Source organism: Ambystoma mexicanum, chromosome 1p, assembly GCF_040938575.1.
Source record: "Ambystoma mexicanum isolate Mex_15411 chromosome 1p, UKY_AmexF1_1, whole genome shotgun sequence".
NCBI lineage: Eukaryota > Metazoa > Chordata > Amphibia > Caudata > Ambystomatidae > Ambystoma > Ambystoma mexicanum.
Genome location: NC_090921.1, coordinates 1,241,445,577 through 1,241,458,556, shown reverse-complemented (window position 1 = coordinate 1,241,458,556; position 12,980 = coordinate 1,241,445,577). Strand labels below are relative to the sequence as shown.

Below are 12,980 nucleotides of genomic sequence, written 5' to 3'. Positions count from 1 at the left end.
CAACAATTCTCGATCGGGGAGGAGTTTCCTAGAATAATAGGCCACCGGATGTAATAGGCCTGTTTGGGGGTCTCGTTGGGACAGGATGGCGCCCAGAGCGTAGCTTGACGCGTCCGTCTCTACTACAAACGGTCTGGACAAATCTGGATGTTTCAGTACCGGGGCATCAGTAAAGGCCTTTTTGAGCTGCTGAAACCCCTGCTCAGCCAAGGTGTCCCACTCAAATGGGCAACCTTTACGAAGAAGCTTCGTGATTGGGGTAACCAGTGCTGAAAAGTTTTTAACGAAGCGTCTATAAAAATGTGCAAACCCCAGAAAAGATTGTATTTCTTTAACATTAGTCGGGGGAGCCCATTCCAAGATTGCCTGTACCTTTTTACTGTCCATTTGCACGCCTGTTGGGGTCAAGTAGTAGCCTAAAAATTCCACGGTGGTACGATGGAACTCATACTTCTCCAGTTTTGTATAAAGATGGTGTTCTCGCAACTTCTGCAAAACTGCGCGTACATGTTGGACATGTTCCTGGAGATTATGTGAATATATAAGGATGTCATCGATATATACAACGGCACAAACATCCAGAAATTCCCTAAGTACCTCTTCCAGGAAATGTTGGAAGGCTGCAGAGGCGTTACAAAGACCGAATGGCATAACCTGGTATTCATACAATCCGAACATAGTTCGGAAGGCGGTTTTCCACTCGTCTCCCTCACGCACCAGTGCAAGATGGTATGCGCCTCAAAGATCCAACTTTGTATAGATAGCCGCATCCCTGACTTGATCAAGAAGGACTGGGATTAGAGGAAGCGGATAACGGTTCTTGATAGTTATCCGGTTCACTCTGCGGTAGTCTATACAAGTCCGGAGTTCCCCGGACTTCTTCGGTACAAAGAACAAAGGCGATGACACTGGTGAATTAGAGTGTCAGATAAAGCCACTTTTTAAGTTTGTGGTGATGTATTCCTGGAGGTGATTATTTTCAGCCTCCGTCAGGGCGTAAATTCGACTGCAAGGTAGGGTTGCCCCTGGATCCAGATCTATTCGGCAATCGAAGGGCCAATGTGGGGGTAAAGATTCTGCAGCTTGCTTGTTAAAAACATCCACAAAGTCTACATACTCTTGGGGTAGGTCTTCGGGACGCACTTCTAGTTGGTCACTAGTGGTACTAACAATATGCGAAGAAGGTGAAACTTCTGGACGACAATGTTCTTGATATTGTGGTGAATCCAGTTCGATCAACCCTGCGGTCCAATGTATACGGGGGTTATGCTTCTTCAGCCAAGGTAATCCCAGAAATAACCCAAATTGCGGGGCAGCAATGATATCGAAGGCAATATCCTCTCAATGCCAAATTCCGCATTGTAAGGTCACCAGACAGGTCACCAGACAGGTACTATGTGTTATAGGCCCCGAGCATAGGGGAGTGCTGTCCATGGCACGTACTTGTTCAGGCTTAGATTTTTGCTGTACGGGAATACCCAAGGTAACCACATACTGAGCATCTATAAAGTTACCTGTTGCTCCTGAGTCCACTAACATAGTAACCTGTTTTTTATGTGTTAGAAATTCTAAACAACCATTCAAGGTGACGTGCGTGGCATAGTTGGAGTGGCCAGCCATTGGGGCCCTGCTATCAAATAGGCTCGACCGGGTGACCCCCACTACCGTCGAGCCGAAGCGTTTCCCTGAGTTTTAGGTTTGGTTGGGCACTCGAGGCCTTGCCACAATACATACAAATGCCATCTTTCCTCCTTTTTTCCCTCTCTTCTTTGGTTAGGGGACCTCGGGTGGAACCTATTTGCATTGGCTCGTCTCCCTCAGATTTGTCCGCCACCCCCCGGGATCCCTTATAATGATCCAAACGAGGCACAGGTCATGAGTCTCCCTTTCTTCTATCGCCCCGCCTTTCTGCCATGTGATGTTCTAGCCGTAGGGCTAGATCGATCATGTCTGAGCATTCCCTTGGCTGTGGGTCTACTTGGGCAATGAGGTCCTTTATGTCATCTCTCAAGCCCTGATAAAATAAGGACATTCTCTTGTCACGAGGCCAGTCAGCTTCAGCTACCAGCCGATTAAAATGTGTGACATAGGTCACCAACTCCTTATTCCCCTGTTTGAGGCTCAACAGTTCTCGGTCTTTGCAAAGGGTGGCCGCTCACCGGTTAAATATTTTATCGAACTCCCTCAGGGACTCATCCCAATCATAAAGGATGCATCATCCTTCTGGACTAAAGGGTTTGCCCATGCAGCCGCGTCCCCCGTAAGATACGATATTACGAAGGCTGTTCGTGACTGAACTGACCTAAAGGCTGCAGTCTTGGTTAAGAAATGGAGATGGCACTGGGTGATGAAGGTAGAAAACTTCTGGGGGTCCCCTGTGTATCGCTCTGGCGGCGCTAAGGGGACGATGGCCTCAGGATTTACATGCACCTGTACCGGGGTGGATGGCTGTCCAGGTAATGGTGCCGTTTGGGCTGCTAGACTATGCACTTGTGCGGACAGGGTCGCATAGTCCTGCCTGGACGCCGCCAACTCCCCTTGTAGATCCTGCAGGGCTTTGGCTATTTCTTCCATAATTTCAATGGGGGTAGGCAACGCCGCTCGGGCACCTGAATAATTCGTGGGCTTGCGCTTCTGTCACGATATCCAGATCCAAGGTGCAGGAGCAACGTTCTACCTACCACCTCCACTATGATCGCGGAGCCTGCAAGTCAAGGCTTACACGGGTTTCTTTGTCCAGAGCAGGGAAGGAGGGTTAGGGTCTCGATGGTTGGATAGGTGGGGGGAAGTTAGGTAAACCGGATTGAGGGTAAGGTAGAGGTAAATGGACAGGGCAGTTGAAATATAGGGTAGATTGATTGCTGCGCACTTTTGTTCAGGCGTCCTCAGCCCTTAGTAGCTATTCTTTTACATGAGCACCAATTAGCACATAAGCACACCCTTACACTATCTAACCCTATGTCAATCAGACCAGTATGCAGTTTTTTAAACAATACAAATGGCATGCAGACTTAGCTCTGGTCTTTGGGATCTTGTCCATGAAGAGCGGTCGAGTCCTTGTGCACGTCCGCGAAAAGTTCTCCCCAGAGGTTCAAGCTAAAAGAAATGACAAGCGTTAATGTGTGTCCTCCAAATTTGTAGCATTCACACCATGCCACACCTACACACACATACACACAGTGTTGCCTTCTCAAGGCACAGATTGTGCAAGGTAATGCACCAAGAACAGGTGATGTAAAGCAGAGTGTACAACTAGTGGCAAGCGGTCTTCCCGCAGACCCCTGCAAACGTAATTGTAGATTTCCCTGAATTTCCATGCGTGTGCATTCAAAACCTGGGCGAAAACATCCCAACAAAAATACGGACCCCTGCACGGGTTAGCTTTCCCAGAACATACTGCCCGCGCACTACGGCGCCAAAGTTATGCCCACTTATCTTTTCACAATGGTGCAGGGGCTCTGGATGGGCAAACGTTGGCCCCCTGCACTTCCCCCGCGGCTCCTCTTAGTTTTAAGCATAAATAGGCACTTATCTTGTGAAGGCGAGGGGCCGGGCTGCTGCTTGGGTGGGGCTGGGCCCCTCGTGAGTGATTTTGCTGGAGCTGCGGTCCACACGTCCTCTCGTCGTGGAGTCTCAAGCGCAAGCCCCGTGCCTGGGGCTCTGCGCATGCGTGATGGAGCTGCTGCGCCCTTCCTGGTCCCTGATTGGCCCGAATCGGCCCAAAGCATGCTGGGAACTGTAGTCATTCGGCGTCGGTTGCTGGGCAATGTAGTCTTTAGTGCCTTTTTCCTGCACACAGGACAAAGCAACCTTTTATATGGTTGCAACTTCCCACACACAGAGCCTGTTCTGCCACAATAGTTCCCACAATAGTTCCCACAACACCCCTGCGAGTAACCTGTCTATGTCTCTGCCTACCTGTATCCCTGACAACATAGAACCATGGCAGCAACTTCCTACATACAGCAGTTGTAGTATATGAAGGCAGTGCCTCTTGCATCTCTTGATGATTCGTCTAGACTTTTCCATGCAATAACATGGAATGAAATCATGACATGCAATGCCTTGACATGCATAATGACTTATAATACAATGCATGGCATGCAATCCATGGCCTATGAAAACTAAAGCATTCACAAACAGTTTGGACAAGGCCTCACACATTACATGGTGACTGTGGTGCTGTTTACCACGACCATCTTCCTGGTCCGTTTTGTTCATAAAATTTATAGTCATTACCCGGTCTGATCATCCTCCTAGGAATGGGTCCTGCTCACCCCTCATTCATGTCCCCTCCTCTTTTGGCTGTTGATAATTTTTTCTCTTCCTTTCCTTATCCTTTCCTTGGCTGGAGGTGCAGGCTTTCCACTCTCTGGGGCTCTTTCTTTTTAATTTATTTTGGTCTTCTCTTCTGTTTTCCCCTTCATTCCAAGGGGGCAGAACTTTCACTTTCTTAGGGTTGTTTGCTCCTTGTCCTTATTTCTTCATCCTTAGATTTCACTTTCTCCCTCCACCTTCAGGATTTTCTTCGGCTTCTCACTACTCTGGGGAATCTACCCAGTCCCCATCTTCTGTGTTTTCTATTGCTCTCCCCACCCTGGAAATCTTTTAGGTTGGTCTCCTTTAGGAATCTCCTTTGTTCTGCCCACTCCAAGATCTATGTTTGTTCCCTCCTTCCTGAGCTCTCTTTCATTCTGCCTTCTCTAGACTTACCGTTTTGTTCCCTTCTCTTTAGGTACTGATTTTCATTCATGTTGCTGGGTTTCTTTTGTCTCCCTTTCTTTTGGTATTCTCCTTTTTTTCCAATTTATTTGGCGCTATCATGTTCCCTTTTCTACAGCACCCCTTCTCTTTTCCCCTTTCTATGGTTATTTCTTGGTCACTACTTCCTTAGTACTGTTTTCGTCTATCCCCTTCTTTCTGGGGTCTCTTGTCTTCCTTTTCTGGGTTTCTTTCTTGTTCCGCTCTTCCTGATTTCTCATTTGGTTACTCCCTGCGGGTTCTTTATTTGTATATTCTTCTGGGTTCCATTTTATTCGTTCCTCTCTATGGTCCTATTTGTCTTCGGTCCTCCAGGGTTCTCTATGCCTCTCGCCTTTCTGGATTTTGCTGTTCCCATTCTCCACCTCTCCTTTTCTTCTTCCTCTGAAATATTCCCTTTCGCCTGAGTCTCCTAGTTGCCCTTCCACCTTCCTCTACCTTCTTCTTCTGCCTCTTCACTTTCGCTAATACTGGGTTAAGCTCCCCATCCTGGCTGATCTGTAATTTCCTTTCCTCTGCACTATACCCTTCTCCCGCCGTAACTCCTCTTCTCTTGGCATTTGCTTTCTTACTTCAGCGTTCCACTTTCCATCCCCCTTCACTGTGTTTTCCCTCTCTCCCTTCCCCTAGTGAGCTTTCAGCTGAGGTAGTCTTTCCTTTTACCTGGACCATTGCTGCTCTCCTTGTCTCCATTTGGAACGCAGCTCTGTGGATCCTGCCCCCTTGGGCGATTTTGAAGAGGCCCTCTAGATCCCAGGTCAGCCTGGGGACTTTCCTTGTCCCTGTCATTCAAGCGAGCAGAGTGGTCCACCATTCCCTTAGTCCTTCTTCTACCTCTGTCACCCCCTGCTTCAGTCATCTTGTTCTACTTCTACCCACCTTTTCTAGTGTATGGCATCTCTTGCATGTTCAGTTTCTAGCTGCTTCATCTCATGCTTCGGTGGCGCTCCCTCTTCTGTGTTCCAATTGGTGTGCAGTCTCCTCCCCCAGCACAATGTGCACCTGTACACCCCTCTTCTGTCCGTTCTCTGATTAGATCAGAATGGCTTGACACAGAAACCCTACAGAAGGATTATTGCTATATTCTACCCTGGATAAATGCCTATTACTGGTCCAATGGCTTCATGATAATGCAAGCAATGGCTGTTATGGTCTTCTTCCTATCTCATAGTCATGTCCCTCTCATGGACTACAACCCTGGTTAGAGATGAGTTTAGGGGGATATTAAGCAGGATGAAAGCAGGATTTGAGGCAGGGGTGTTGCAAGGTCTGGAAAGGATCTGAAGCTACGCTCATGTCAGGACCGTCAGACTCAGGGCTAGATATCCTTTTGGTTGTAGGCCCTGAGCTTCTATCCAGAGCTACAACCAAAGGTCACCCCCTCCCTACCCTCCTAGCAATGCCTCTGGTTTGAGGGACTTGTTTACTGAAAAGGGTCTCTGGCTAGCCGCCACTCCGCCAGTGAGGTTTATATTCCCCACAAGAGTTTTTAGGTCTCTTCCAACAGCCATATCCAGAGTGTCAGTGACCCAGCATGTGACTTCATCACAAAGCACATGAAACAACATAACCCAGAGAGAAGCATCTGTGATGATAGAATTTAACATTGACTGATAACCTGTTAAATGGATGACTTGCTTACAGGAACACCAAAGCTGGCTAACTTCCTTGCATTCTAACAAGCACCCAATCCCCTTGCTTAAAGTAAACAAATACATTTAAAAATCCCATTTCAAAAAGTTATTGGAGAAAGTAAAATTCAAACCCACCTCCCGTGGCCACTCTCATTTCACAAGCAAGCATCCTAACCACTTCACAACCAACACTGTAACTATAAAGCCTGTAGAAGCGTAGGTCGGCATTAACACATCATCATGCATCTGCATGCTCTGATCTCAGACAAAACCTTGTGCATGGGCAATGCAGTTTCCATCCAGCGCCACATTATGGAGAGGAAGGGTGGTGCTGTTAGTTTTTATTTAGGCCTCTCAAGGGAAAGAACAAAACAATAAAGCAAGCAGGGGTCCATTGCTGAGACAACGGGTCAAAGCATGCATTACGTGTCAATCGATATTTTATAATGTGGGTGGCCTTTACTGTACGTTGCTAAGACGTGATTAATGTAAAAACTGGGTGTCATGCTGCATTTCGAGTACTGTCCATGAAACTGATATGTAAATGAATGTTCCCAAAGGGGTATGCACGAACATGCACCTGGTGTCTAATAGTAATGGAGGAGCCACAAAAAGTCTATCCGTGCGTCACAAACGTCCTTTTCTGTTGGATAAAGGAACAGAAGATGTTAGCAAGGCTTCCAACAGGTAACACAGATTAGGTGCTCATCTCACCGAGTGTGAATCTTTGATGCGACATTGCGTATGGGATGTAGCACAACACTGCCTCCTCGAGAGTAGTGGTAATTTATACAAGCATAAGGTGATACAAGGTAAACATATTCTGCTTCCCTTTAATAGCGACTCCTCAAAACCAATCAGCCCTTATACTGCTGAAGTCCTCAAAGAAACATAGCACACTTTGAGCATCATCCTTGTACACATGACCAATGGAAACATAACAGCACACTAGCAGAAACTGAGTTTAAGGACCTCATTCCGAATCTGGTGGTAATTCAGCCAAATTACTGCCACATTCAATTACCATTACCACCACTTGGTCCCGTGGGGGTTACCAAGGGATTACAAGCAATGTTTCCTCTAAGGTGTGCGCATGTGCGCTTCTTCAGCTTCCTTCTGAGTGCTGCTCAGGAGAGTTTTAGCAGCGCACACAGACAATTCCCACTTCCTCAAAACGTAATAAGGCACAAGCCACAGTATTTACCCGACTATTGTTTTCTCTCTTAATAAATCTAAATTAAAGGGCATATTCTGTTTTTTTTCTCCAAAACCTAAAAACAGAATACTCCCTCAAGAGGTTAAAACAAATATGAAAAAGTGGCCCCATGAACAGAAGATCTAAGACATGCCTCTACATATTAATGACATAATCTTCCCTCCCCACCCATGACTCATACACTTGACTCTAGCACACTTATAATTTATGACTTCCGCCCCAGGCAACATTTCGATATTACTGGACAATCTTGACTCTTCCAACCATGGCTTTGCAAAAGGTTACCAGACTTGCACCTACATCCACTTATTTTATGTTTGTTGTATTATGAATAGCATTGAAGCACCAGAATTTCTGTTACTCATGGTGCCTTTGCACATGCGTCATCCACATTATATAACCTGACTGTCAGCTCAAAAATCAGATACTGATTGTAAGTAAGCAGGCTACTTGGATGTGTAACCTCATCCCATGCTTCCTATGTTTTGTACAGATGACACACAATTGTTTCGGAGCTGTACCTTTGCAAGCTAACGCATTGTAAAAAATCAAATATTAATTTAACCTCTAAGGATTTTGAGTAGGGATATGTCATATTCGGTATCTCCTGCTTTAGCATTGCACTATACTTTGAGAGAAACATTGCAAGATCATTTGCTTGACCTGCAAGGGATATTGGGGATGGAAAATACCTGACATTACTCGTAAGCATTAGGGAAACAAATCTTCATATAACTAGAATTGTTTTAACATAATCTGAATCCTTTCACATTTTCAGAGTTGCATTGGGCTTAGACCTTAACAAATTATATGGAAACGCTCTGCTATACAAAAATTGTTTCACTGAGCTACCCGAATAACATTAGGGTGAGGTATGTTGCAAACTATCACATATGCACTGCAAAATAATTGTGTACATGCACATTCTTTTTTTCCTTAAACTAGCCACAATTTCACAGTGAGGCTTTGAATATGTTTTGCTTACAAAGTATTGTGGGTATGCAAATATCTCAGGGTGTGTTTTACTGCTGCAATCCCTCACTTTTTACAGAGTCCTGTCAACTAGCATTGGATGCTATCAAAGGTGCTGGAAGGGATAGGGGGAGCAGGAGAACACGCCTTGGGGTGAAGAACAAATAAGTAGTTTTCAAAAACCAAGTCAGATGTTCGGGCAGTACAGAATAGCGAAGGAAATGTGTTTGTTTGCTAAAGGATAGGACATTCTAGAAACAGTCTAGAAAACAGCACCATCTGTTTCTTACTATGCTCCACAGCTGAAGGATTTTCAATATAATCACGTGTTCTGTGTTTAATGCCCCTAGCACCCCATGCATCTTGTTTCACTGTTACCAGTGAATTGCAAAATAGGAGTTCCCTACAAAGGAAGGCCGTTGATCTGTTCTACCTCTGTACTTGAGCTGCTATTAACTTATAAGGCAAATATATGTGATTTTCTTCCATGGGGCTCATGAGAAACATTTAAGTTTCTTGTTGAATTTTCTGTAGGCTGTACTGAGGAAGGGTGGGTAAAACCATAGGCTGTATTTGGCGCCCTGTCATTTCACTTCCTATCTCAGGGTTGAAAGCAGGGCTCTGATAAGAGTTTATTCCCTACGTGAGATGAAAAATATTTTTGGGGATTAAAAAAAAAATGTAATTAGCTTTGACAATATGGATACTTTATACTTAATAAAATATGTTCTTTTACCTTAAAATTCCTCTTGAGATCAGGCAGTAGAATTATTAGGATTTCTTCCTATGCCACTGCTCTGCTGGTCACTGATTCAAAAATATCAATCAAGCTTTGTGGGTAGAAGCAGGTGGTAAGCTCCTGTATGTTCATTGTTTCCCATTTCTGTTGGGCTCAGTTTACTGTTTTTTTAGGGAGTTAAAATGGGTGGAGAGTATGCCTTTTGCAAGAAAGGCTGTTTTTATGTAAGTGTTGCCACAGCTCCGTTTACTGGACAACAGGTAATCGGATCATAATATTTTGTGGTGCAATTATTTGGATGCATTATCCTTATTATGAGAGGAATGTTCACCTGGCCCTTGAGTTACTTCATTATATTGTCAGTTCATTTTAGATGTCATTATTTCATCTGCAAATATTGTATCCCATCTGATTTTTCTTTCTTTTTGTTGCCAGTCACATCAGTTTTGCTAAGTGATATGTATTTTTTTTAATACAGGTGAGTGTATTTTCCCCAATGGCATAAAACACTTTCTGGATTGTCTCTGAGCAGTGCTTGCAAATTAATAGCCACAACTAAACCTATTGTATTATTCTGAGTATACAATGCATTTTATTGTGCATACATATTTTTCTCTGCACAGGAATACTTTTGATAGGCACTGTGCGCTGCAGTAGATCATGAAGTCTTGGACTGGTCAATGTGCTTTCTTTATAAACATATATAAATTATTTACTTTTTATGTCTCTATCTGTGGAAAAAGTGCTGTAAAATGCACCTTTAACACAGATTTGCAAAGAATTGCCGTGGTTGGGAAGGAGAAAGTTCCTTCCAAACTCTCTTTGGAGATGGTAGCTCACTAAGTACGCATGCTCACAAAGTGGCTTGCCTTGTTAGTCAGTCAGTTGCGCACATTGTAAATAAGGTGCACACGAAAGCCAACCATTTCCACACGTGAATAATTAGAGGGAACATTGAAGTGGTGCTAACTCCCCATTTTTGGGAGTTTAGGCAGATTCACCACTTGCAGAATGAATGCATGGTAAATCTGCTGGTTTTGAAGATAAATTGGGGGATTTACCTGCAGCAACAAGCATCACGCTGTAAATCCATCATTATAATTTGGCGGTGGAGAAAAAGTGGCAGCAAATAGAATTACTGACACTTTTTCCCACACTACCAATCTTGTAATGGCGCCCAAAGTCTTTCACGCTAAAATGGTGCTGAGTATGTTGTGAAAGTCACTGCACTTAGTGTGCTTACCAGTGCACTAAAGATATTCCTCCCTAGTTCCACATTGGATTGCTGCAGAATTATAATGGTAATGATGTGTTATTTATATAGTGCTTTCACCAAAGCGGTGTACAAAATACATATTTACATACAATTATCACCCAACCGTAGTTGGCACTCATTTATCGACCTCAGAAGGATGAAAGGGCTTTAAGTGGGTGTGGCTAGCCGAGGGTGAGCCCTGGCTCTCTTCAAAAGCCTCTCCCGAACCAGGGCTGTGCCTTTTTTTTGGTTTGATGCCTGGGGAGCTTCCGCCGCTAAGGCCGCTCCTGATCTTACGCTTCTGATAGAATTTGCACCAGTTACCTGCCTGGTTAGAGGTGAGCTGCAATTTTCGATTCATGCCCATCAGAGCCCTCCAATATCCAATCAGCTAGTTTATCCTAGCTAGGAGCCTTCAGTCCCCGCCCCGCTCACCGACCACGTGCATTTTGTTTAATTGAAATTGAAGTGCTTGTGCTTCCAGGTTGCATGCAAGCTTAGCTGAGCTAAGGGGTGGTGGTGACTAACATCACCACTCCATCTCTGTGCACACTGGATGAGATTCGCAAAATGGGCGCTACCGTTTATTAGGTGTGCCTTTCAATGTTATTAATTATTTAGGTGTGTCTATGTGCTAACATTAATAACACATTAAGGTAAAATGAACTCTGTTAAATCATGCCATACGTTTCGTTGTGAACGCGACTTTTCAGAGTGTGTAATCCGATGTTCTGAAGCAGCATTTGATGGTGCTTTTATGCTCAACAGAGGCTGCTGGCAGCAGGCTTTTTATTCAATCATATCCCAAAACCACAAACAATGGAGTTATTGTATGCCCATTTAAAGGGCTTTGCGCCTTGAAATGACTTTATTATTTCCTGGTTGAGTTGTACATTATTTGGAGTGGGGCAGCGGACCCTTACCCAAACTGTCCTCCTCTTTTAGGCCACACCCTGCACTCCATAGACCACACCCAACCATTTTAGACCATGATATGATATGATAGGTTATTTATAAGGTGCTTAATACCCAGAGGTTTCTGAGCGCCCCTTTTTACAGCCCCCCTCGATTTCTCGCCCCACTTAAAGCACTGGCTCTGTGCACAAGCTTCTAGTGCTGATCATGCGAGCAGAGTAGGGTCCCGGTGGTCTCTCCTCTTCCAGCCAGCTCCCCGCTTTCCTTCCCCTAAGTGACACAGCTCTTTACTTTTACATCTTAGCTTCTCCTACTGACTACTGTTCACCCCTAGATTGCAGATGGTGTACTTGCTAACACTAATTCTAATTGGTGCTGTTTTCTATCAACATACAGCCAGGAAGACTGACGACGCCTCAGACCCATCGCCCCAGAAGCATTCATCTGTGCAAGTTCCACGGACAGTCATCATTGCTTCCATCTCCCAGTTTCGATCTGTCTTTCAATTTGATCTCATCAACAAGCACAATAATATACATGTTTCTGTTTTCATCGATTTTATTTTCTTTATAAAATAAAAAATAATGTGTAAACTCCCTTGAATCGCAGAAATTGCCTCTATTTTAATTTCTGGACAGTTTTCTATGATCAATCCGATGCTAGAAAGAGTCTCCTGGATCCTGCATGAATCACTCCATTAATTTTCAATGATATCAATCGTATCTTCTTCCTCACCACGATGAGTGGCAGCGTTGGGGAGGAGGGTCATTTCCTTCAGGGGCAATGAAAATGGTGAAGTAAGTACCACTATGGTCCCCGATATATGCCTGGTACATATAAAAACAAGCAAAGCAAACATTGAACATGGACCCAGGCACAATTCAACGTGGTTTAGTACCTTTCAAAGAATTAGGTCAGAGGAATGTAATCAGTGACAAGCTGAATGGGTCAACCTCATGACACTCTGAATTTCCATGGATTTGCTTTTCTATTTATGTAACCAGCGGGGTGTTCGTTGAACAATAAATGATGTTCATAGTAGCCATCAACAGTAGGAGTAGGCATTCCCAGGGTAGTGCTCCTTTACATTAAACTTTGTAGTCCTGAATGAGTTAAACCAGGAAATCAAGGGAACGTTTTTGGAACATCATGATCTCTCATCCCATGCTTACCCTGCTAGGTGATCTGAACATCTTTTTCGATACCCTCTCCGACCCCAAGACCCATCATTCCATTGAGAACCTGTAAGCCCTCAATATGACCCAAATTATATCAGGCCCTGCATACATTGCTGGTCACAACCTCAATGAAGTGTTCAGCTCTTCCAATCAGATCGCATCCCCCCTCACCTGCCCCCCCCATCTGGACTGATCACTCTGCTATTGTTTTCTCAGCTCTGAACCCTGCCTATCCCCATTCCCAGCTCTTCCCCCCTCCTCCCGCCGACTCCTCCATGATCCAACAAGGTAACTATCTCCACGGATGTTT

The 12,980-nt window shown here is 44.6% G+C and overlaps 1 protein-coding gene across 1 annotated transcript in view; it reads left to right on the top strand.

The window, feature by feature from the left end:
- The window catches only part of LOC138540329 (lactoperoxidase-like), a 172,600-nt gene extending 160,511 nt beyond the window's left edge, over positions 1–12,089 (top strand). The window contains exon 11 of the mRNA XM_069641680.1: positions 11,889–12,089. The gene's annotated coding sequence lies outside the window, so the exon portion shown is untranslated. The remainder of the gene's footprint in view (positions 1–11,888) is intronic.
- The last annotated feature ends 891 nt before the right edge of the window (positions 12,090–12,980 follow it).